General features: G+C 46.2%; 1 long non-coding RNA gene across 2 annotated transcripts in view; it reads right to left on the bottom strand.

Annotated features, from left to right (window-relative positions):
* Positions 1–2,414: 2,414 nt before the first annotated feature.
* Positions 2,415–22,371, bottom strand: part of LOC128325371 (uncharacterized) — a 43,325-nt gene continuing 23,368 nt past the window's right edge. Inside the window, exons 3-4 of one of the 2 annotated variants that reach the window (XR_008307405.1) lie at positions 11,391–11,493; positions 2,415–5,896 (exon numbers count right to left, since the gene is read on the bottom strand). This is a non-coding gene — a long non-coding RNA (uncharacterized LOC128325371). Of the gene's footprint in view, positions 5,897–11,013; positions 11,194–11,390; positions 11,494–22,371 lie in introns of those variants that run through there. The other variant, XR_008307406.1, reaches the window with a different exon arrangement.

Consider the following 22,371-nt stretch of genomic DNA (forward strand, 5'->3'; position numbering starts at 1 on the left):
CACTCCCTTTGAGCAGTGTGCTTGTAGATAGTACTGTTCACTGATTTATTTAGCAATTCCTGCTGAAGAAAATCTGGGCTAAACTGTATATAGAATTCATGAGCTCTCTGCCGGACTTTTCCAGGCACCTCTGGGAGGACAACTAGCAGCTGCTTAGCAGCCGGCAAAAGAAATCACAGCCCCTGAAAAATATATTGAGATTAATAGAGGAAGTGCTGCATTATTCATGAGGTGTCATTTTTTATTTGCGTCAGATGACATATTTTCCTTCATTCGCCCTAATTACCAATACTGCTTTGTGAAATAGAATTTGGGGGATGTATTTACAGCCTGTCAAATGGCATATTTATGTCATTCCGCATAATTATCAATTTGTGGAACTACATCATTGCTACTTCTGGAGATGTCACTTTGAATTATTTGGAAGGTATAAATCTGCAAAATGTAATGGGTTTCCATAGTATTATTTCCCTAAAACATGTATCACATTGGCTTCGTGGATGGCACAGTTGTTGTTGTTTTTTAAAAAGAAAATACCAGACACTTTTACAATTATTTTCTCCCCAAAGTTGCCATGTTGCATTACAAATCAGTTGCCTGTTTAAAGAAGTTGATATTTTTTGCCAAACTTCCAGTAGTATATTAAGGATTTTGCTTGGGGCTTTTGAAAAAAGCCTCAAAGAATTAATCTGATCCATCTAGTGATTATTTTAGTAGATGAAATTTGAAACCACAATCTACACTTGCATCAAATTGAAAGATTCCCCTTCTGCACATGAGCCCTCCCAAGAAAATACCAAGATCTTTAGCTATTGAAAAGGCAGTGGCTTGGTTCACACAGTCGTTGGAATCTAGGTTTAATGTGGGTTACCAACATTGACATGATTGTGTGAACCCATATAGTCTGAGATTTATAGTCTGAGATTCTCACTTTGGCATGGGTTCACACTGTCACACAAGTGTTGGTAACTCACATTAAACCTAGATTCCAACGACTGCAAGAATGAGGCCAGTGACAAGGAGTAGGATCTTTTTGGTAGTGACCCTTGTATAATGGATTCCCTCAATAGGTTCATCAGGCAAGCTCTCTTGTGGCTTGTCCTCTCTTCAGTTTAGCACACATTCTGAAACAGAGCTCAAAGCCGTTAAGAATTTGGCAACCTGGATCAGAGTTGCCCATCAATGGCTCATCAGCTCTGGTCCCTCTACAGGACTTGAAGACAGTGAGGCTATTCTCATGATGGGGGAAAATGGGGCTAAAGAAGTCCGGCCCAGTTTTCCCCCATCGTGAGAACCAGCAGGCTTGCAGGTCAGCCCGGTGGTTTTCTGGTGGCTAGCCTGCAAAAGTAGCCCTCCCCTTAGCCCAGGTTTTGCAGAGCGAGTGCTCTGCTAACCTGGATTTTCGGATCGTGTGCTGCCAAGCCATGGCTCCCCGCCACGGCGACACATGAGGAGACCCCCGTCAGGAGGCTGCAAGCAGCCTCCCAGGCTTGGGGCTCTCTCAAAGATGCCCTGCGCACTCACACAGGGCATCCTGGAGCTTCCCGGGGCTGCACGGCCCCCGATCTCCACCACCCCTTTCGGCTCCATGATGGAGCTGACAGTCGTGTGGGCAGCCAATCCGGCCTCCCAGCTATGAGCAGCTGCTCATAAGCTTGCTCTCCCCGCAGAACCCTTTCAGGTGGTTCACACCGATCGTGTGAAGCACCTCAGTAGATATCTATGTAGATGTTACATAGGAAGATAGGCAGCTGCCTTGTATTGAATCAGACCACTGGTATATCTAGCTCAGTTGTGCCTATACTGCCTGGCAGAAGCTCTCCAAGGTTTCAGGCAGAGGTCTCTCCCAGCTCTACCGGGAGATGCCAGGGACTGAACCTGGGACCTTGTGCACTCAAAGCAGATGCTCTACTGCTGAGCTGCAGCCCCATCCCTGGCTATTGGCTATTAAGATGGGCATGATGGTAGTTCTAGTTCAACAATAGCTGGGGGTCCACAGTTTGAAATCCCTGATTTACAGGCATTACAAAAAGTTTGCCTAGTAAGTGGATCTAGCATGCAAGCTTGACCTGGAAGATTTACAGGCATCAGGCATCCCCACATGACCTACTCTGCCCTATTGATGTACAGAAGTTGCTCTGGCTGGCACATTTCCATTGGCCAGTATACCAAACCCTGCTTGATATCCTCCAGGCTCAGCTGGACACATTGAGCTCAAGCCCTACCAACTAGTTTCCAAAGTTGCCACACTTGTCAAATGCCACAGCAGGCAGCCACTTAGGCCTGTTGAATACCGATGTAGGTCTTGAACCAGAATCAAATCGAAGAACAAGAGCTGGATAGGCCATTGATCCCAGGTTGCCAAATTCTGAATGGTTTTGAGCCCTGTTTCAGAACAGGTGCTCAACTGAGCAGAGCACAAGCCGTCAGCGATGAGCCAGCTGAGAAGGGAACTTTAGCAGCAACACCGAACATTATTCAGAGCAGAGCCCTGTAACCCTCTCTACATTATTATATTGTGTGCCAATATAATGAGTCTCTTTCAAGAAACTTTCCGTATTGTATCCTAGCTCAGGGATACATAATGCCACATAAAGAGTCGGTAATTTGTACTATATCAAAGCTTCAGTGGTTTTGCAGGGTTCCCTCCCTCCCTGAGTCTAAAGAGGGCAGGGGGAAAAGCATGTTAGAAATGAAGAGGATCAGAATCGATGGCTGCGAGATAATAAGGCTATGATTTTGCCATCGGCCCAAGGATGGCTGGCAAATGTGTGCTACAGAAGATAATGATGCCTCTTTGTACTCGAAGCGTGTGAGAGCGAGGGCTGATCTTTCCATACGCTGGCTTCCAGTCCCACCTGATACAAGATGGTAGTTGGCAGGAGCAGTCTTAAAAATAGACATTAATATTTCAAGTTCAGCATTCCCTTCAAAGCTTTCTACAGGCTTGCCCTTATCTCCTGACATGCTCTTCCCTCTGACCTTTGCTTCTCCAGCTCCATTGTTCTCGACCACCTGAAGATGGGCTGGGCTGGGGTCATAGCTCAGTGGCAGAACATCTGCTTTGCATGCAGAAGGTCCCAGGTTCAACCCCAGGCATCTCCAGGTAGGACAGGTAAAGAGCCCAATCTGAAGCCACAGACAATCTCTGCCAGTCAGTGTAGACAATATTGAGCTAGACCGATGGCCTGTCTTGGTTTAAGGTAGCTTCCTATGTTCCCATATTCCATGGATAATGGGAGTTTTAGACCAACATCTATAGTAGGGCCAGAGTTTGAGGCTCCCAGTGCGGACAGGGGCGAAGCCACCATTGGGCAAATGGGTTAAAAGAACCCGGGCCGCCACCAATCGGGCTGCGAGCGCAGCCCCAGACATGCCCCCCACATCTGACATCAGAAGTGAGGGGAGTTATTTCAGTCACAAATGGGGCCACACAGCCCTGTTTAGAGCAGAAATTGGCACACGCTGCATTCGCAGCGTGGCTGGAGTGACTCTCCCTGCTTTAAATGCTTTAAAAAGACTGTTTCCTTTCTGGTGGTTTTTCATTAGGTGCAGACCAATTTTCTCCAGAAATCTCCTTCTTTTAAAACATAGTTCAGATAAACAAACAACCTCATTCTTTTTGTGTGTGTCGGGACAGGATATGCAAGAAAATCCTTCTCTGCCCTTTCCAAAACCCTTCCCACATCCTGTTTCTTGACTGCTCTGTGTAGGTTGACGGATTAAATACAATGAATTTTGTCTTCGTGTGTGGCAGTGGAGTGCCCTATCAGAGTGATCTCAATCTCTCTGGCTACGATGTTTCTGAAGGCAAACAAAACCCAAGCTATTTTGATTATGTTTGCTTCAACCGAAAAATTAATCCTACTACTCGGATTATTACTCCAATATTTGAGTCTCTTCCTGGCCATGCTGTGCGCAATACAGGGCAGTCTGTTGACAAGGAGCACATGAGTCCACAGACATTTAATACCACTTCCTGCTGCTCATGCACTTCCTTCCTCAGGCCTAATCCACACGTTTGGCAACACACACTGTCCTGGGGACTCCAGATACCACTTCTCTGCTACAAATCATTATGTGGAGGAATTTGCAGGGGTGGTGGGCATGTGGTGGGGTGTGGGACTTAATCCTTGTCCTGAACATTGATTTCACCCCTGAAGCCTCTCCCCACAATAGCAGTGTTTCCCTACTTGATGCAGGAAACCCACATTTGAGAATCTTGCTGGGGAGAAAGCTGTTCCAAGAGTTGCAGGGGGAAACGGCAGTTATGGAAGGGTTAAGCACCCATCCCTGCTTGCCAGTTCTCCCCTTCTTCCGATGTGTTGCAGAGACACACACTCCTGTTATGTAAGGAACTTTTACCCCACCTGCAGGACCTTTAAGCCTGGTTATAAAGCAGGCAGTTTCCTTAGAATGTCAAAACCCACAGGCTTAAATCCACATAAAAAGGTTGTGTGGCTACATGCAAATAAGGGTAACAAGGGAATTCCCACGTGACTCAGCCACTGCTGGAAGCATGCCCAGGCTCAGTGGTTTACCTCTGCTATAAGTATAAATACAAGTATGTAGCTAACAGAGACGGGAAGGGAAACAGTGGTGGGTGTTTGATCCAATCTGTTTCAGAAGACAGGGAGAGAGGCTAGAGAGAAAGAAAGCAAACAGCTTTGTGAACTTCACAGAAGAGTGGCTGCTCATTTCCGGATCATAGGGGGTTGAACACAAGGGTTGAACCCTGCTTCTGCAACCCGGCCTCTGGGAAAGAGGGAGGTCAGTGGTGACAACCTGTGCCAAAAATGGGTGGCTTCTGGGAGTCAGGAGAGTGGGGCTGGTCTGTGCCAATCATGGTAGACCTTTCATGAGGCCTCCCAACCTACCCTGGCAGTCTCTCTCTCTCTCTCACACACACACACACACACACACACACACACACACACACACACACACACTCAAGAAAGGGGGGGACTCAGGGAGAGAAGGGAGAGGTTCCAGGGGTGGAGGAAGAGAGGAAGCCTCCTTTACTACCTATTCCTGATGTGAAGGAAGAGAAGCCTGGATCCATGGTGGCAAAGGTGGAGTGAGATGTTGGGAAGCAAAGGGTCACAGCCCGAGGATGGATCTTGGGAGCTGTGTGAACTGGAGGGGATTCTATTGGCAATTTTTATAGGTTGAGTGATGCTTTGTGCAGCGAGGGCTATGTGCTGAAGAGTGGCTTCTCTAACTTACTGGTTATTTGGGATAGTTTCTAGCAGAGAACCATGGGTTGGGGGGTAGTTAGCTATTACCTGAGGGTTTGGTCTTCCTGAGAAAGATGTAGGATGTTGACTCTGGGGATTTAGGATCTATACAATGGTAAATCAGCCATAAAACAGAACACTGAAGGTACATGGGGAAATAACAGAGATCATATTAGACAAGAAAATGCCCGTCTTAACAGGCAAATCTTGGGTCAGAAGGCAAAACATATCAAATGTGTTGAGGGACACCCATGAGCAGCCCTTGCTTCAGCCTGATCCTATGCATGCTCACTGAGAAGCAAGTTTCAGTCTATGAAGTGGGCAAGGGTGGCTCAAAGTACAGCAGAGCCTGAGGCAAAGTGTCAAAAGCTGCCTTACCTTACCTGGTGAGGGTCAGCCCCCATTCAAAAATGACCCTTGCCAGCTTTGAGAGAGGCATGAATGGCAGAGAGGAGAGAAGGTGGCCAGCAAGCTCCTCTTCTCTCCTGGTGTGCTTCTTGCAATCTCTTCAAGGATTGTGAGGCGAGGCACTCCTTGCAAAGCTTGCCCAGGTCAGATGAATCCTAAAGATCTGCTCTGATGGCAGCAGTCAGGGCAGTGCCGGATTTAGGTCACTAAAAAGTCAGCTACAGCTTTGGGTTTCACATTATGAAGGGCCTCTGGATACAGAAAAAATGCAGGATTTTAATGCATTTATATTTAAAGATATTTCTAATGCAAATAGGCTTATTGCAATATATTATAACTGCTATTGTTAGTTTTTCATTGCATCTTTGCCAAGTAAAAATAAAGCTTTATTAATTCTGTTTGTATTGTCCTTTTTGTTAAATAAGACTCGTTTTTGTAATGCTATGGGGACTTTTAAGCTTGACATAGCTTAGGGCAACGGTTCCCAACCTGTGGTACTCCAGATATGGCTGAACTACAACTCCCATCATCACAATAAATTGTAGCTGGGGATGATGGGAGTTGTAGTTCAGCAACATCTGGAGTACCACAGGTTGCAACTCCTTGGCTTAGGGCCTCAGCCTGGCATAATTCAAACTTGGGAGTCTTAAAACAGCAGAACAAACAAAACAAAGCTGGAACCCATACCAAGAAATTAAAGTCACAGCAAATTTCCAACAGCAGTGTTGATCACCGCTGATAACAAAATTATCTGCTAATAGTAATTTATATTTATGTCAACCTATGCAGAAGTAATGTTAGGCATTATGTACTACTAAAAATTAGAATAGTTATATATAATTTTAGTTAAAACTATACTACAAATGATATATTTACATGGTGACAAAAGTCCAATAACAAATATTCATTTCTGGAAAAGCTGGGAGAAAATCAAACTTGTACAGAGTGGGACAAAACTGCTGTATATTTTTTAGGACCAACCAAAATCATCAAGGACCAAAATTAAAACAAAACAAAACAGTGAGATAGCTTTCAATTGTCACAGAACTGACTAGAGAAAAGAGGAGAAAACAAGAGGAGAAAAGATGTTTGTGGAAGAAGGCATGGTAGAAGCCACATCTGCAAGTTGTTGAAATATTTGAAGATTATCCTTGGAGACAAAGGGACTTTGCCTCCACACTCAATGTGATAGAGATCCCGGACTACAGTGTTGGATTAAAGACTGCCACTTTAATAAATATTTTTAAATTGAGTGGGAAACAAGGCCTACCTCACCACTATGCAGTGCAGGTCTAACTTAGTTTGGATGTCAGAGAACCATACCCTTCTCCCACGTGTTGTGGAACTGTGCTCCTCTCTGCCAACCCGTAGAGGGGTTGGGGCCCTTTGGGGGCTTCACCCACCCAAGCAGGTCCATCTCTGGCATTTGCAGAGCCCATGAATCAGAGAGATGTGCCAGTCATAGCCCCTGAGAAACAAAGCCTCTAAGGACCACCTGAACCCTCCCCGTTTTCTAAACCAGCCCAAAGGTGCTCACCAATCAACTGGAAAAGGTGCAGAAGAGGGCAACCAAGATGATCAGGGGCCTAAAGCACCTTTCTTATGAGGCAAGACTACAACACCTGGGGCTTTTTAGTTTAGAAAAAAGATGACTGCAGGGAGACATGATAGAGGTCTATAAAATCATGCATGGAGTGGAGAAAGTGGATAGAAAGAAATTCTTCTCTCTCTCCCATAACAGTAGAACCAGGGGTCATCCAATGAAATTGATTGCCGGGAGATCTAGGACCAACAAACGGAGGTACTTTTTCACACAACGCATAATCCACTTGTGGAATTCTCTGATGTGGTGACAGCCAACAACCTGGATGAATTTAAGAAGGGTTTGGATAACTTCATGGAGGAGAGGTCTATCAATGGCTACTAGTCGGAGGGCTGTAGGCCACCTCCAGCCTCAAGGCAGGCTGCCTCTGAGTACCAGTTGCAGGGGAGTAACAGCAGTAGAGAGGGCATGCCCTCAACTCCTGCCCTTAGGCTTCCAGCAGCATCTGGTGGGCCACTGTGTGAAACAGGATGCTGGACTAGATGGGCCTTAGGCCTGATCTAGCAGGGCTGTTCTTATGCAAGAGTGGATAATACAATATGTCTCTTTCTTTTTGTTATATTTTCTAAATAAAAATCTTTAATTAAAAAGGGGGTGGGGTCAGAAAGAATAGCCAAGGCAAATGAGAAGTACTGCCTACGAAGCAATAAATAGCATTTCCTGTCACACTGATAGGCTGGAGGGAGAAAACAGGAAATATATAATGAACAGAGGCGAGAGTAGCCCATGAGAGGAATCCAAAGGAGAAAGGCTTTGGCCTTATGATAAAGGATTTTGCTTGGAGGTCTGACATCAATGGATAGGTGTTACTAGAGCTTCGAGCTATAGTAATCTCTTTCTGCAGTGGAGACTTTGACAGCATTCACAATTAGGGGAACTGGAGTTGCAGAAGCCAGAGGTTTCCTTACCGTTACGTCTGAATGTGTGCAACTCTGGTTCCGTTCCTTCTGTGACCCGAGGTTGCACTCCAGAGACTCCAATTTGAACCCTCCCATGATTTGTAGTGAGTTTCACTGCTCAAAACCAAAACCATGGAACTTCCCTTGCATCCCAATGCAGTACTGTAGGCTGCATTCAGCTGGACTGGAGTTGAAGGAGGAAGCTCCTCCATTTCTCCCTACGTGATTGGCTGTGCGGGCTGTCCTTCAAGCAAGAAGGAAGCTTGTACAGCCAGTTGCCCCTTCTCTGCAGTCTTGTTTACTGCAGAAAGGATTCTCACCTTAACAGGAGAGTGGGGGGGAGGGGGAGCAGAGCTGCATGTCCATTGGACCCGCAGTTCTGCGTGATGTGAGAATATGGCCATTCATTTGCCCAAATGGTTGATCCAGTTGCTCTAATGTTAAAATGGCTTTCCAAGGACCTCATTCTTCTGGGCTTGACCCTAGCAAAAAGAGTTATGTAAACAGCATGGTGATGAATTAATGCAGGGGTTCTCAAACTTGGGTTCCCAGATGTTGTTTGACCTACTCCCATAATCCCCAGTCACAATGGCCAAAGATAATTGTGGCTAGAGATTATGGGAGTTGAAGTCCAGCAACACCTTGGGACCCAAGGTTGAGAACCCCTGCATTGCAAAGTTCCCTAAGATTCAGGAATTCCAGGTTCATTTACTATATAAAGCAGGGTTTCTCAATGTGTGGGTCCCCAGATGTTATTGGACTTCAACTCCCATAATCCCCAGCCCCAGTGGCCTTTGGCTGGGAATTATGGGAGTTGAAGTCCAATTACATCTGGGGACCCACACGTTGAGAATCCCTGATATAAAGTATTTCCTTTCTTGGGGAACTGGTAGATTATGAAGGTAATGCAAATTTCTGGCCTGTGCTCTGTAGCTGACACATTATTTCACCACTCAGCATTAACGTATATTAAGAATAGCAATGCTGTATTCTTCTTTTTTCTTTTGTAACACTACCAGTGACCTTGGCAAGGGCGTTTCCTGAAGACTAATGACCAGCTGGGATTAATGGTCTGACGCTGCATCTGAGGCCATCAGTGCTTCCCAGCCGGTCACTAATCCCATTATTGCTTAATGGATCGGTTGCATCAAGACTCTGAAGTTAGACTCTACCGCACGGGAGGAGACACAGAGGTTATTACTATAATAAGACAGGATCATTTAATTAACTGATAAACCCGCTTTCGGTACTTTTAGAAGGAGGATTTGGAAAATGATGCAGAAAGGCGTGAGTATTAATAGGGCTGGCTGTTTTCTGCCATTTCTCTCCCCCCTCCCTTGTCAAAAATCTGCTCAACCTGAGCATAAATGCACTTGGGCTGAACAATCTGTTATGATTACAATGTAGGTGGTCTTCCCCCCCTACCAGCGATTTTTGATAAGGAATAAAGAGACAGCAGGCATGGAGAGGAAGAGGAGTGCATGGAGAAAGCAGAACAGGAAATGCAAAGGACTCTGAGTCGGGTTGTCACATGTCCAGGATTAGCCTGTACTGTCCCGAAATTTTATGTCCTATTCAGGATGTAGGAAAAGTATCATCCTGGATATGAAATGTCCAGGAACTGGAGCTGGGAGATTGCTTTAATGAATTCTATCCATTTTTTCCCCTGATGCTTCTCTCCAGGTAGTGTACCTACGTGGTGCCAAAGTTGAAAAGCCCCAGATTCATACCCTTTCTCTGGCACCAGTTGACTCCTTCTCTCTGTGGCTTAATAAAACCCTCCCCATCCTTTCTGAATCATCTCTGTAGTTAGCAAGGGTGATAGCAAGCCTCTGGGTTTAGCTATGAAGTATACGGAGCCCCCTTTTCTCTAGTAGTGGTATTGTTGGGATTCTCCTTCTCTCTAGAACATTCCTTGAGGCTGTTCTCATGCGTAGCCAAGACCAGGCTAAGGCAGACAAGCCTGGTCTTGGCTTCATGTGAGAACTGTCAGCGTCTGCCGGAGGTGCCTCAGCAGCAAACCCCACTTAGGGAGCTTGCTGCTGACCAGGGTTTTGTGTGCAGGCACACTCTTAACTGGGGCTAAGTGCTTCTGTGTCAGCACCATGCGGCATTAACACAGGAGCAGGCCAGAGGCGTAACTAGGGAAAACGGCGCCCGGGGCAAGCACTGAAATGGCGCCCCCCCCCACCGTGCCCCCCCGCCAGCCCCCCAACATACTACATTATACTTAGGTTTTTCCTCACAAGCGCCCGCCGCCGCTGCCAAGCCAGACCACTGACTGGCCGCCAGGCGCCAGCAAAGCAATGGGGGGGGGGGGGCGCAGGCGGTGTGGAAGGGACCGCTCGTGGGGAAGGGGGCACTGACGTGATCCCTTGACTGCTGCAGCGCTGCTGCACTGAGCAGGAAACATTTGTATTAACAAAATTTTAAAAAAAAAATTAAAAAAATTTGGTCATGGCGGTACCCCCCATGTGACCAGAAAAGATGGTGCCCGGGGCACGTGCCCCCCCTGCCCCCCCATAGTTACGCCTCTGGAGCAGGCTTCTGGCTAGTACCAGGGGGATCCTCAAATAATGGGATTTCTGGGGCTGACACATCCCAGTCCCCAACCCTCTGCACTGCCTGGGCTGTGAAGGATAATCTGAGTGCGTAATCCGCACACCCAGCAATGGAGGAATGGTCATCTGTAGGGAGGTAAGTTTCTATTGCCTTCCTCCCAGTGTGCCCCCTGGCCCTTCTCACAGATTGCGAGAAAGGGCCCATTGCCTGATGCAGCACCTGCAGTCTTCTGAGAACCCCTCCTAGCCAAAAGGAACTATCTCCTGTGTGGAGTAGAAGGAAGGAACGCAAGGAGCAACAGGCCTTAAAACACAACTGCCCTTTACTGTTACAACATTAAAGATGAAGTTCTGCAGAAATTTGCTCACACTCCTTCAGACAGCGGGGTCCAGGAATTCTCTCCATCAAACGTGGCAACCCTAATCACGGGACTTGAGGTCATGGAGTAGTTCTTGGTACAGAAGTTGCCTCACCCCTTGGTTTTCTGCCAAAGACACCTTGATTTTCCTAACCATCAGCAGTTATTTTCGAAGGAAGGCAGGAAGGAATCTAGGGATCAGGGAACCTTAAAGTTTCCCTCTGGATTAAGGCTGGCAGACCTGGGATTTTCATCCAGATGCTGCCAGATTGAAAGACTATGTGCCTGAATCCATTTTAAATTCATTATACTTCATTACTAACCTTTCATGCTAGGTTTAGAGGCAAGAGACGCAGGCAAGAGATGCGGGCCGCTGAGCGTGGGAAGCGAGCCACAGGCATTTCAATTATTCATATTTTTGTAAGTCTGTAGGATTAGAAGGAACAATTCTGTTTTGCCTATATATGGTAAGAATAAATACAGGTGTACAGATGCATGCATGCAAACTTATCATCTTATATGACAGGGATAAAACTGAGCATTCAGATCATGTATCAAAGTCATGAAAGGGGCTCTGAATGCAATAAAAACATGGTTTTCAAAAGTTTAAACACATGGAAGTGGGGCAAGGCAATCTAACCTGAGCAAGGCCAGCAGCAGTGGGTAGCTTCAGAAGTGCCAGGGGTCTCAGAGCACAGGTTCAATCTCTGAGACCACCCCTATGCCCATAGCCTTTGTGTGCTGGCAGAAATGTTACTCTGGCAGCTGAGAGATCTCTCCATTATCCCCACCACAGAAAGTAAGCCCCACCATGAACCATGGGGTGGGGGGACTCCCATGTAGAAGGGACCCTGGAGAGCAGTTTGTTGAGGGCCCTCTTAAAGCTGAAGCCAACACTTTAACTCAGGAACCATTTGGTCTAGGACCTGCCAGCATCTGGTGGATTCTGGTTATGCTGAACTCTTCATGGTCTCAGTATGGCCTCCACATGTGCAGGGACTTCTTGGGAAGCCTCCAGAAAAATGAAGGAACTTGTAGGTTTCTCTGAAAGTTGATTCTGTAGCCTATCCACCACAGGCAGAAACACAAATTCTCTGTGTATGGTGGAATTTGGCAGCATCTCTAAAGAAAGCTGGCCACCTTTTTATTTATAGTCGCTGACATCCAGACGAATGCTGCACATGCGCAAAAGGGGAGGAGCAATATCCTCTGGTCTTCCATTCCCTCTGCAGCCTGCTTTGCTTCCCAGAAATGTCCCTGAGGTTTATGACGCCCTTGGGGATATATTTTTGGGAGGTAGAGTGTGCGGCAGACCAGGGGGGGGGATCAGTGAAAAACACTCCCCCCCCGTTGTGAGTGTACAATGTTTTTCAGTGTGTGCATCTGAATGATGGCCAATAAATTTGGGATGGGAGTTTGCTAGTTCCTGAGCATTGGGCTTAACAGGCTGGGGCAAGAGGCAGGCTACCCTCTCCATTTCGCCTTCCAGTCTCCATAGGCAATTGAATGAATGGCTCATCCCTCAAGTTGCAAACAAACAAATGGTAGTGTTTGTTCAATAATATCTGGCTTCTGGTCTGATTTGCTTGTCATTTCAACAGAAACCACCAACTAAAACATGGAAACAGGCTGCGGCTGGGCTTAGAATTGGCTAGCTATTTCCCTTTCCCAAGACTGCCCGTGAGTGGATTTTTTGCCAATGTTTCCTTTTGCACTTTTTATTGTCCAATGTCATCCCCCTGTGAGCAACTGTCTATAAATAATGGATGTCGCACATGCTGGACTTCGGATTGATTGTTTTTAATACCTGGTTTGTGGTAGGCTTTTGCAAATTAAAAAAGAAAGGAAATTGTTCGAAGAGCATACAGCCTACCACCGGCATAGTCTGATTTCCCCTGTATTCTCGGAATGAAATGTAACCTGTGGATTAAGGTGGATCACAGAATGTTTGGCTGGACTGGTTAATCAATTGAGATGTCTCAGCATCTACTCAATGGAATGTGCATATGTAAGCAAGAAAATCTCCTCAAAAATTCAAAACCTGAGGCGCAGTCGAAGTTCAGAACTTGCATACCAATGAAATATTAGGTGCAGAGAACCCATTGAGAGAGTGCAGATTTTAGACTTGCCTTCAGCCTTCACATGGTCAGCTGAATCTCTGAACAGAGCCTACTTATATACACTTTATATGTACATAGGCTCTCTGTGCATGTTCAGGGAATTTGTGCATGATCTGGGAACTTGATTTTCTCAGGGTTCCTGAATGCATGTATAGAACCTAAGCACATGCAAGTTGTACATGCGTAGACTCTGTTCAGTGTTGTGTCTGAGGCTGCATTTCCACATAATGCAAAATGGGAGGTAAATGGGGCAGAGGTTGGAACTCCGTTATGTCCGAATGCGTGCCACCATGGTTTCACAGCAAAAGCAATCTGCAGTTTGCCTTGCTGAACTTCATTTTGAACCTTTGGTTTGTCGTGAGTTTCACCACTGTAAGCTGAGCTTTTTTGGCAGCAACGTTACATCCAAACACAGATTGCACCATAACCTCAGTTTTGTTCAATTTCTGGAACTGCAGTCGCGGAGATAGTGGCACAGACCCAGGATTGCACCTGCTCCATGCCTACGGTGCTTCTCACTGACCGCTGCTCCAAACAGTCACCCTGCCCGCTATCTCCGATCCGACAAAGCAATTGCCTGGCAACAGAGATGCTGCCACTTCCCATTCCAAGCTTGTCAGCCTGTCAAATGGCAAAGTCATACAGGGGCATGCCCTCTTCCAACTTTATCCCTTGCTCACCCCTCCTGGCAATTAGGAGAGAAAGGGGACAGGATCGTAAGATGGGCACTAAAGACAGGCGTCTCTCTCCGAAAATGAAGCAACGAAGATGTCTGTTTACAAACTCATTCCCTCAAGAGGGAAACATAGGCAGGGCAACCCCATTAGAGCTGTGGGATGACAAAAAATGGCAGAGTGGCGATACCCTGGGTCGGGTTTGAAAGGCAGCCCCAACCAGGAATTTTTGAATGGCTAAGTTGGGGAAGGAGGGGGCCAGCCCCTTCCACTTGGGGGTACCTGCGTCAACCCTATGCTTACTCATGAGAAGGGCCAGAAAGCAGGATCAGCATTGCTGCAATGAAAGGAGTGGTTCTACATGTGTGACGAAGAATGATGCTGTTCCTGAGCGGACTACTCACTCATGAGTGTGTAAGGCCAGGAGATACCCTTTAACAACTCATGAGAAGAACCATCTGTGAACATAGGATCATAGGAAGCTGCCATATACTGAGTCAGACCATTGGTCTATCTAGCTCAGTATTATCTTCACAAACTGGCAATGGCTTCTCCAAGACTGCAGGCAGGAATCCCTCTCAACCCTATCTTGGAGATGTCTGGGAAGGAACTTGAAACCTTCTGCTCTTCCCAGAGCAGATCCATCCCCTGAGGGGAATATCTTACAGTGCTCACACTTCTAGTCTCCCATTCATATGCAACCAGGGCAGACCCTGCTTAGCTGAGGGGGAAAGTCATGCTTGCTACCACAAGACCACCTCTCCTCTCCTGTGGGGGCAGGGATATCAGGCAGAAACACTAATAAAGTGTGATGACAATCCTCTTCTCCCACAGACTGCCCTCTCATTAGAGTGTCAGGCCATGGGGGCCAGACAGCAGATGCAGCCCAGGCAGGTTGCTCTATACAAACAAGCCACGGGGACGGGTATCCTGGCAACAGCTCTCCCTGTAATAGCGACTGCATCACAGACTCTGTCAAAGTGTGCCCTTGGGCATCCTGTCCACCCATTTGAACATGTCCACCTTTGTTTTTGCCCAGAACAGCAACCCACTCTCCTGGGGTCACTGGAAATCAGGGCTTCCCTCACCCGCAATTCCCCGTGGTGGCCGATCTGCATGTGGCACGATGCCGGCCTGAACCTGGGGAAAAAACACTGAGGGGGGAGCATGGCAAAGCTCTTCAGAGAGGATTTTCCAAAGCCGAGGGGCCACATCTGAAAAGGCCCTGTATCTAGTCCCCACCAACTGGATCTCTGTTACTGGCGGGGTCATGAACAGGGCCTGAGATGATGAGCTGAGGGCCCTGGCAGATTCATATGGGCGAATGTGGTCCTACAGGTACCCCAGCCCCAAGCTTTGTAGGGCTTTAAAGGTCAATACCAGCACCTTGAATCTAGCCCAGAAGTGGACCTGTAGCCAATGAAGCTGACACAGGATGGTTGTAATAACCGTGAAGTGACTTGCACTCACGAGCATCCTTGCAGCAGCATTCTGAACCAGTTGAAGGTTCTGAACAGTCTTCAAGGGCAGCCCCACGTAGAGCGCATTGCAGTAGTTCAATCTGGATGTAACCAATGCATGAGTGACTGAGGTCAGGTCCAACTTCTCCAAGTAGGGTCGCAGCTGGCATACCAGCTGTAGTTGGTAAGAGGCGATTCTGCAAACCGCCGCCACCTGCGCCTCTAAGGACAGTGTTGGGTCCAGAAGCACCCCCAAGCTGTGGACTTTGTCTTTCAGAGGGAGTGTGACCCCTTCTAAGACCAGATTTACCTCATTACTTGGATGATCAGTTCTACCAACCCAGAGCACTTCTGTCTTATCTGGATTGAGTTTCAGCTTTTTTGCCACCATCCAGTCCAGAACAGCCTCCAAGCCCTGGCTCAGAGCATCCACTGCCTCCCTGGTATCTGCTGACTTAAAAGATAGGTAGAGTTTGGTATCATCAGCATATTGATGGCACCGCAGCGCACACCTAGGGATGTCCTCTCCCAAGGGCTTCATGTAAATGTTAAACAGCATGGGGGACAGAATAGATCCTTGTGGCACCCCATAGGCCAAAGGCCAAGGGGTGGAGCAGGCATCCCCCAGCTCCACCTTCTAAGTACGAGCAGAGCCACCATATAACTGTGCCCCCAAGTCCCAACCTAGAGAGACGTCCCAGAAGGATACCATGGTCGATGTTATCGAAAGTAGCTGAGAGGTCCAGGAGGATCAACAGAATCACACTCCCTCTTGTCTATCTCCCAGTGCAGGTCATCCACTAGGGTGACCAAGGCAATTTCAGTCCCATTTTCACATCGGAAACCAGATTGTAAAGTGATGTAAGTAATCAGATTCATTCAGGGCTGCCTGGAACTGAGACACCACCACACTCTCCAACACCTTGCCCAAGAAGGGGAGGTTAGAAACTGGTAGAAAGTTATTTAAATCATCTGGGTCCAATGAGGGTTTATTTTAGGAGGGGCCTAATTAAATTTTGTTTAATTTAGTTAATTTTATTACTTTTATTGTATCTTGTGTCTATCTTATTGTTGTGAGCCGCCCCGAGCAGTATTTATTTATTTATTTATTCATTCATTCGATTTCTATACTGCCCTTCCAAAATGGCTCAGAGCGGTTTACAATTAAAAACAAAAACCATTAAAACCAATAACAATTAAAACAGAGATATAAATATTAACACCAATTAAAAACATCTTAAAACAATTAAACTATCATAACAATTAAAACCCTGAAAACCAGGTTAGCATTAAAAAAATTAAAACTAATTAAAAACCAGAGGTTAGCATCCATCACTGCTAAAGAATAGTCCCTAAAATGGGCCTGTGTTTGGTCAAATTCATTCTGAGGTGATTCTCACGATTGTCAAAAAATGGGCTAAGGGACATACCCCACTTTTCCATGATTGTGTGTTGCAATGGGAACTGCATGGCTCCCAGCAGCAAACCTCGTTAATTTCACCTCCCCTTAGCCCCTTAGCGAGTACTCCACTAACCTCGGCATTCTGCTCGTGTGTTGCCATGGCGCGTGGTGACACAGAAGTAGACCCCTGACCGGGAGTCTAATTTGTTCTAATTTGTTCTAATTTGAACCAAACCATGAACCAAACTGTTCTAACAGTTTAGAACCCAAACTGGTAGAACTGGTTCAAGTTTGGTTCTAATTAGTACCAAAGCACAAAAACCATTTTTGTGCACATCCCTAACTTGGACTCAGTGGGTTGTGAGAGGATGCCGGGCACGTCTTTGTCAATCACCCAATCCATCTCCTCATGGAGACCAGGTCAGCAACAGGATTGTCCACACTCTCATCAGGACAATCCACCAGAGCCATCAGGAATCCATTAGGAACCATTAGGAACCTCCAAGGGCGGAACATCCTAACTGGTCCCTCACCCCTGCAGAGGGGTATTGGGTCTACCCTCACTCCATTCTTCATCAGATAGTGATCCATCCATGACAATAGTATTAAGCCCTCCTGTGCTATCCATGGAGCACCACTGCCCACCATTGGCCAAGTCAAGAGTATGTGACCAAAAATGCTACGTGTGTGACCAAAAATCAGTAGAGAAGGCCCATGGTCATCTTGGAAGACACACAGCTCTGAACTGCACTAGACAAGGCAGCATCAGTGCGGACATTAAAGTCACCCAAGACCAACCTCCTCAGGGTGCCCAACACCACATCCGAGACCACCTCAAGCAGCTTGGGCAGGGAAATTCTTAGACACTGGGGTGGGAGGTATACCAACACAATCCAACTTTGTCTCACGATCCCAGCACTGCATGCAGACACTCAAATTGATTATGATGGCGGACAGTGCATCTGGTGAGGGGGATGGTTTCCTGATGAACCAGGGCAACCACACCTCCCTGCTCACCCTGCCTTGGCTAGGGTGCCAAGGCAGCCTAGGTGCAATGCTGCACCTTCAAGGTGCAATGCTGCACCTGGAAACCCAGTGGGAACAGCTGGGAGAGATTTACATCTCCCCGCTCATCGTCTCCATAATTCATGCCAGGTCTGCGTGCCTATCCAGGATATCCTCCTGGATGGCTGTGGTCTTTGCATTTATGGACCTGACATTTAATAGCACCAGCTTCAGGAGAGGTGGGCTGCTGAGAGAATTACTATGATCTCCTTGGATGGGAGAAGGACTGGAGGGTGTGATTGCCTTTACGCCTTCCCCTAGGAAAGGCATAGGACACAGGACATGCTATGTATGTGAATAGAGCACTTTGGTGTCCAGTTCTCCCTGGCATCCTTAGTAGAAGAGAGCGTATAGAGGCACCCTGTTTATGACAAATTGCTGAGGCCAAAGGAGCAGAACTTCACTGCTCCCAGGATGATTAACCACACGTTGCCTTGTAAAGCACTTGGAAGAGACAAAGTGCTAGATAAGCACCACTAAGCATTATTAGGAGCAGTAGCTCAGCCAAAAGAACTGGTCATCTGTCTATGTCAGGGGACAAGGCCTCTGGAGCAGCCGTACTCCTTGCAGCCCCTCAGTGCTAAGGGAAAGAGCATCTGCTGCAGAAAGTCTGAGACCCAAGGGAGGTGGTGAGAACAGCTGAGGGATGCTTCTGTGGGGCTTCTGAGGGACAAGGATGCCGTTCACTGAGCAGCCACCAAGTGGTTTGCAGAGAAAGCGGACAGCTGTGTCTGCAGCATGCCTGCACTGTGATGTGCTACGGACAAGGAACAACTTTACCATCCCATCTGTTCTTTGTGTGAAGGCAGTCCAGAGTTTATACTTTTTCTCTTCCTGGAGCGTTTCCAGACAGGGCTTTTAGCTCGTTTCTCCTCCGGAATGGAGAGTGTGTCTTCACATATCGGCCAGATTTACCCCCAAGTCCCTGCAAGCTATTGGGGAGCACTCCAGACATGATTTGGGTTTTTCATTGTACATTAGAGCATAACCTGATTTATGTCCAGGGTAAAAATAAATAAATCCATTTTGCATTGGTTCCTTTTTGGGCAAATTCAATCTTGCAGTAAAGCCATGCAGTAAACCCATGATAAAGCCTGTTGTCTGGAAATGCTCCTGCTGCTGCTGGTACAGCTAAAAATTATTTAGCATCATTAATGCTCTCATCTCTCCCAAATATCCTAAACCTAACATTCCTGGGTGCGGGGGGGGGGGGTACCAGAACCCTGATAGTCCCTGCCAATTGAATGTAGGAACATTGGAAAGCTGCCTTATACTGAGACAGACCCTAGGTCCATCTACCTCAGTATTGTCTACACAGACTGGCAGCAGCCTTTCCAAGATTTCAGGGAGGCATGTCTCCCAGCCCTACTTGGAGATGATAAGAGAGAAGAGCTGGTCTTGTGGTAGCAAGCATGACTTGTCCCCTTAGCTAAGCAGGATATACCCTGGTTGCATATGAATGGGAGACTTAGAAGTGTGAGCACTGTAAGATATTCCCTTCAGGGGAAGGAGCTGCTCTGGGAAGAGCAGAAGGTTCCAAGTTCCCTCTCTGACATCTCCAAGATAGGGCTGAGAGAGATTCGTGCCTGCAACTTGGAGAAGCCACTGCCAGTCTGTGTACACAATACTGAGCTAGATAGACCAATGGTTTGACTCAGTATATGGCAGCTTCCTATGTTCCTAAGGAATGAAGCTGGAACCCTCTGCAGGAAAAGCAGCTGCTCTACAGGGGTGACTCTAGAATAACTAGATTCGGAGAGCCAAGGGATGGCAAAGAACATTATTTGGGGAGCAAGAAGTTTGTTATACATTAAACTCTAGGTAATTAATGTTAACTTGCCAGTGTGTGCTCTCTTTCTCTCTCATATTTATTTATATACATACTGATATGTATCCCTTGGTGGTGTACATAATGAATCTGAATATGGCTGTTGTGACAAGAAAAAAACTTGTCTACAAATCAAGAAATTTTTTTGGGGGGGGGGATCAGTACACATGACATACAATGGAGGGCAGGTATTGTTGAATGCTGGAGGTATTTGCTGTTATTTGTATGGAGTTGAATAAAAATCTCTACAATTGTCAGTGCCTGCTTACTTGACATTTTCAAGCTTATTTAGAAATGGGTCAGATTCCTCTTAGAAAATACTGAGCCAGCTCTCATGACCACAGATTCCTAGGTAGGAGAGGGTTAATCCAGGAACCTGTGGTCACCTGGGCAGTGGGAGTGCTCCTGACCCAGCAATTCCAAATCTGGATAGCCCCCAAAAGCTCCCTCTCTCACACGATGAGCCTACGCTGATTCTGACAGAAAGATGTGGGATGACCCTTTTCTCATTCCCCAAAGGGCAAACCCTCTGGCAGTGGCAAAGACTTTAATAGCTCTGCCCAGAGTATGCTTATAAGGTGTTGGTGACATTCTTGCAGTTTGGGGGAGTGAGCCCAAACAAGAGTTGCTGACCCTCTAGGATTGGTCTAGGGTCTCCAGTGTTGCAGAGTAATTACTTCTCCTCTATAAGTAATGGAACTGGAAAGCAACTTTAACTGAGAAACAAGAGTTAACTAAACATAGGCAAACAAAACAATAAAGAGGCTATCAGTCTCTTATGCACAGAGAGGGAGAACCTCTCAGTTGGAATTCAAGACAACAAGTAAGGAGCAGATAAACAAATTGTGACTCCACTTCCAAGCCAGTACATAGACACATTCACATAGAGAAGCATGCCCCAAACAAAGAACAGAGACTGACTACAGCAAAATCCCAACACTCCCCTTCTCATTGTTTCATTCTTGAATTATGTATCCCACGTTTTAATTTATGGTATGATGCAATCTTTCATTTTCTTGATTGAAGCAATTTATCTGTCTCTGAATTTGGCATGCATTCAGTTTTCTGCCAATCCGTAGGCTTTGGCACCCACCTCCCCAATCTCTGGCTGCCAGAGACAATCTTTTAGGTGGGACCTCTTTATTAATTCTGTTTGAGCATCTCACGGCTTGTTACATATCAATCTCCCCTTCCTGATCGGATCATTCGGGTCCATCTCAATCTCCCTTTCTCAATTGAGTCTCTCTATTATATCCTAATCTATATTTACTTGTTCATTTTGCTGCTGTGGTTGCTGTTCAGGTTCTTCACTTATTGGAAAATCCAGGTCACAGTCAAACATTACATTGGCATTTGACTTTTGCCTCTCATCAAAATATGCAGCACTGCACAGTTTAACATTCTCTGTGATAGGATCAGGTATTCTGTAGCTTTTGATATTCAGTGTATAACCTATGAATATTCCTTCTTCACTTCTGCAATCTAATTTTCTTCTGAGTTCTTTAGGAATATATGCATATGCTTTGCATCCAAATACTCTAATAAGCTTTAAGTTGGGTTTTGTCCCATTCTGGGTTTTGAACCATTCTGGTTCAAAGAGTGTTACTCCTTTAGTTTTGGTTGGAAGTATATTCTGCAAATAAGTTGCAGTCATTACAGCTTCTCCCCAGGATTTATTTTCCAGACCTGAATAAAAAAGCATGCTTCCATTTTTCTGGAATTTAGTCTTATTACCTTTTCTCCGTTGAAAATAATTCCATTGCTTTTTATTAGGATGTGCATTCCTTAAATGCAAGGTGCTTCCAAATATAAAACATTGCCTACCATCAACAACTTTGTACGCTTGATTTTTAACTGATTCTTTCCTTTCTGTTTGCCCTTTCAAATTAAACTGTTGCAAATGCTTCTGTACAAAACCCAAAGTCACATTTTCCTTTAATTTGATGAAAATGGACATTTAGGCAATGTATTAAACGAAAGTCCAATTTTTGCTAGTTCAGGCAATTTATATCCTGCAGTTCCAACTCTTTCAGTATTCCTCAAAATGAGCATATGTGCTCTTGCAAACTCTCTCCCTCTTTGATCTTTTATTATACAACTGCAGCATAACAGAAATGTGACTATTCATGGTTCTTTGTTGAAAGGCCTCCTTCAATCTTCCCAGGGTTGTAGCTATAACTGAGCGGATGATTTCAAAGAACCTGGTCCCCCAAGCTCCTGAGGGCCTCCCCAGCTCCACCCCTCCCTATCTTCTTCATTATCTCCCTCACTCTGAGGGGCCACTGGAGATAGGGGTGAACACAGCTCCCCTCTCCCCTAGCTACGCCCCATAATCTTCCCATCTCACTTGCTGTATTTTTGTCTTCAATATGATAGATTAACTGATCACGTACAGTCAGACATATGTGTCCTATGGCTCACTTGTTTGCAGAATCCTATTCTCACTGATTGCAGAATCCTATTCTCACTGATTGCAGAATCCTATTCTCACTGGGATTCGCTTGTTTGCAGAATCCCATTTCTCATTCCAGAACATAAAATGCTGGTCACCTCCAGGCTTGACTACTGCAATGCACTCTATGTGGGGCTGCCTTTGTACATAATCCGGATACTGCAATTAGTCCAGAATGCGGCAGCCAGTTTGGTCTCTGGGTCATCTTTGAGAGACTATATCACTCTTATCTTAAAAGATCTACGCTGGCTGCCGGTAAGTTTCCGGGCAAAGTACAAGGTTTTGGTTATAACCTATAAAGCC

Source organism: Hemicordylus capensis, chromosome 4 (assembly GCF_027244095.1).
Source record: "Hemicordylus capensis ecotype Gifberg chromosome 4, rHemCap1.1.pri, whole genome shotgun sequence".
NCBI classification, from domain to species: domain Eukaryota; kingdom Metazoa; phylum Chordata; class Lepidosauria; order Squamata; family Cordylidae; genus Hemicordylus; species Hemicordylus capensis.